Raw genomic sequence first — 4,310 nt, 5'->3', positions numbered from 1 at the left:
CTGGACGTCGAACTTAAAGATGTTCGTGGCCAGCTGTTGGACTCCACGAAGGAGAATCAGTGGCTTCGACGCGGCATTTTTAGTAAGTGCTTGAACGAACTTTGAAAAAAGAGTTCGGCGAGGAAGTCGACTAACAGAGTAATGTATGTAAGTATGCTCACAGGTCGTCCTGCAGAGGAGATGCCCAGTTCTACGGGTGACCTTCTTCCCAAACTCATGCAACTGCACGAGCGAATTCGGCAGGCGATGCGAGGCGTTGCCCAAGCCTTATGGCCTGCCCACTCCATGCCTGAGGGCCTTGGAGAGCTTGCTGAGAAGCTGAAGGGAGCTCAGCGGCGCTTTCGGTTGTGGAAGATATCAGCCTGCCGACAAGGCGCTAGGGAGGCCTGGGCCATGGTGAAGACCCGTTTTACGAAGTCTGACCCAAACCACATGGCCGAGGTCGGACCAGTGGGGCCTGACGGGAAGGAGATCCCTATAAGCTTAGTATACGGCCAAGTATAGTTAGCCGCGAAGTATTCCCAGCAGGACTGTAAATTAGACAGCCTGTTAGATGGTATAGAAGAGGAATACAATCAGTCAGAATGACTATGTAATTTTGAATTGACATGTGTAATGCCTTCTAGCCGGATTGTAGATCGTTTGTCGTTGCTGACCTTTTCGCTTCAACCTCGGGACCTGACGGTCCGGAGTGTGTCCGAATACCATAGCGGTTATATAAGAACCGTGGTATGCGTGGAGAACAGGCGTAGGGGTCATTAGTGCTTTATGAAACAAGTGCCCAACTAGTTATGTTATATTACATGGTTAGTAAGAAACATCTTCCAGAGAGAATAGTTCCGTTAGGGGTTCCTTTCGCTGGGAGGCATGCCCTAAAGTGCATGTCCGGACTGCGTAAAAAGACGCAGAAAAAAAGCATCTGGGGGCCCATAAAATGAGTAAAAAGATCATCTTTTATCTCACCGACCGAATATTCCCTTAAGAACACTAGCTTTCGGCTTCACCCAGTCTGAGGTACACATCCGGCTGACCCGGCAGTAACAATCGCAGAGGTGCTCCCTTTACCGCCTAGACGAACAATCGGGAACATAGGGGTAAGCACAGGAGCCAGGCAACCCAGCTTGGCCAAAACTTAAGTCATATCGATGCATATAATGGTGAAGAAAAAGGTACATGCGGAAGTTTGACGCATGTGTTGGGCATGAAGCCCGTATAAATAAGCTTCTGTTAAAGAAGCCCCCAGGTTTAATGAGCGCGAGTAGCGCGTCACTAGATGAGCCTTTAAGGGCTATAAAGAAAAGAGGGGAAGGAGAGAAATGTAAGACAGAAAAATGCAAAAAATGGACAGAGGAAGGAGACGAACACAGAGTCCGGCGCTAGGCATAGAATCTTCGGAGACGGGTGACGTTCCACGGGTTCGGCTCGAGTCGGTTATCCGACGCATCTCGCAGGCGGTACACCCCGCCAGTCAGGACTTGGTCGATTATGAATGGACCTTCCCACTTGGGCTTGAGTTTGTCCTTTTTCTTATCCGGCAGGCGTAGAACTAGTTCGCCAACATTGTAATTTTTGGCCCGTACTTCTCTGCTTTGATATCTTCGGGCATGCTGTTGATAAAATGCGGAACGGGCTTTTGCCACGTCACGCTCCTCCTCCAGGGCGTCCAAGTTGTCCTGCCGATCAAGCTCGGCTTCTCTTTCTTCGTACATGCACACTCTAGGTGAGTCATGAATTATGTCACAGGGCAGAACTGCCTCTGCACCGTACACCATAAAAAATGGTGTGTATCCGGTGGTGCGATCTGGCGTGGTCCGCAGCCCCCATAGCACGGAGTCGAGCTCCTCTACCCAGTGTGTGTTAGATTCCTTGAGGGACCGCACCAGTCTGGGTTTAATGCCGCTCATGATAAGACCATTTGCACGTTCAACCTGGCCGTTGGTTTGTGGGTGATAGACGGAAGCATAATCGAGCTTGATGCCCATGTTTTTGCACCAGAGTTTTACCTCGTCGGCGGTAAAGTTTGTACCGTTATCGGTTATGATGCTGTGGGGGACGCCATAACGGTGTACAACCCCGGATATGAAGTCTATCACAGGTCCGGATCCGGCCGTTTTAACAGGTTTGGCTTCTATCCATTTGGTGAATTTATCCACCATGACCAGTAAGTATTTTTTTCTATCGGTCCCACTTTTAAGGGGTCCGACCATGTCAAGCCCCCAGACCGCAAAAGGCCAGGTGATGGGTATAGTTTGGAGTGCGGTGGGTGGCATATGGCTTTGGTTGGCAAAAAGTTGGCAACCAGCGCATCGTTGGACTAGGTCCTGAGCGTCTGCCCGGGCCGTCGGCCAATAAAAGCCTGTACGGAAAGCCTTGCTAACAAGGGACCGAGCAGCGGCATGGTGACCATCGAGTCCGGCATGAATTTCAGCCAGAAGGTTCCGCCCTTCCTCTTCGGAGATGCACCTTTGAAGGACTCCGGTAGTGCTTTTCTTATAAAGCTCTGCCTCATGGACTCTATAGGCTTTAGATCGCCGCACTATGCAGCGGGCCTTGTTTTGGTCCTCCGGGAGTTCCTGCCTAGTAAGGTAGGCTAGGAATGGTTCTGTCCACGGGGTGATGACCGCCATTATTACGTGGGCTGAAGGTGTAATTTCATTGGCAGAGCCTCCAATTGTGTCAGATTGTTCGGCCTCGAGTGGTGCGGCTGGGTCCGGGCTATTATTTGCGGGTTCCCCCTCCCATGCTACGGATGGCTTGAACAATCTTTCCAAAAAGATGTTGGGGGGACTGCATCGTGTTTTGCGCCGATGTGTGCCAGGACGTCTGCTGCTTGATTGTTTTCTCGGCTATATGGTGAAACTCCAGCCCTTCGAATCGAGCTGACATTTTTAGGACGGCGTTGCGGTAAGCTGCCATTTTTGGGTCCTTGGCGTCGAAGTCTCCATTTATTTGGGATATCGCGAGGTTTGAATCCCCCCGTACCTCTAGGCGCTGGATACCCATGGATACTGCTATCCGGAGACCATGTAGGAGGGCCTCATATTCGGCTGCATTGTTGGAATCCATGTACATGATCTGGAGCACATATTGGACTGTGTCTCCTGTGGGGGACGTCAGGACGACGCCAGCCCCCAGTCCGGCCAACATTTTGGAGCCGTCGAAATGCATAATCCAGTTTGAATATGTGCCGTACTCTTTAGGGAGCTCGGCCTCCGTCCATTCTGCGACGAAGTCGGCCAAAACTTGCGATTTAATAGCTCGCCGTGGCTTATAGGTTATGTCGAACGGGAGGAGCTCGATGGCCCATTTTGCAATCTGGCCCGTTGCGTCGCGGTTGTTGATAATATCGTTGAGTGGTGCTTCCGAGGCTACTGTTATGGAACACTCTTGAAAGTAGTGTCGTAGCTTTCGGGATGCCATGAATACTGCGTATGCAATCTTTTGATAATGCGGGTACCGTGATTTGCATGGAGTGAGGACAGTGGATACGTAGTAGACCGGCCTTTGAAGGGGGAATTTGTGTCCATCCGTTTCCCGCTCGACAACGAGCACTACGCTGACGACTTGATGTGTTGCTGCAATGTACAATAACATTGGTTCACCGGTGATTGGCGCGGCCAGGACTGGGTTTGTTGCCAATATGGCTTTTATTTCATCAAGTCCGGCCGTGGCGGCATCCGTCCACTCGAAGTGTTCGGTGCGCCGAAGGAGGCGATAGAGGGGTAGTGCCTTTTCTCCCAAGCGGGAGATGAAGTGGCTTAAAGCCGCCACGCATCCGATTAATTTTTGTATTTGTTTAAGGTCCTTTGGGACATCCAATTGTGACAAAGCTCGGATCTTGGCTGGGTTTGCTTCAATTCCTCTACCGGATACAATGAAGCCCAAGAGCTTTCCGGCTGGAACGCCGAAGACGCATTTTTCTGGGTTGAGCTTGATGTCATATTGTCGGAGGTTATCGAATGTAAGCCTCAAGTCGTTTACTAGGGATTCAACATGTCTTGATTTGACGACCACATCATCCACATACGCCTCCACTGTTTTGCCGATCTGGTTTGCCAGACATGTCTGGATCATGCGCTGATATGTTGCGCCGGCGTTGTTTAGCCCGAAGGGCATTGTGTTGAAGCAGAATGGGCCGTATGGTGTGATGAATGTTGTTGCAGCTTGGTCTGATTTTGCCATCTTTATTTGATGGTAACCGGAGTATGCGTCGAGGAAACACAACGAGTCGTGTCCTGCGGTGGCATCGATAATTTGATCGATACGGGGGAGGGGGAAGGGATCCTTTGGGCAAGCCTTGTTAAGGTCTT

Source organism: Triticum urartu, chromosome 3 (assembly GCF_003073215.2).
Source record: "Triticum urartu cultivar G1812 chromosome 3, Tu2.1, whole genome shotgun sequence".
Lineage (NCBI taxonomy): Eukaryota > Viridiplantae > Streptophyta > Magnoliopsida > Poales > Poaceae > Triticum > Triticum urartu.
The sequence above is the reverse complement of the archived record's forward strand: the minus strand, read 5'-3'. Positions refer to the sequence as shown.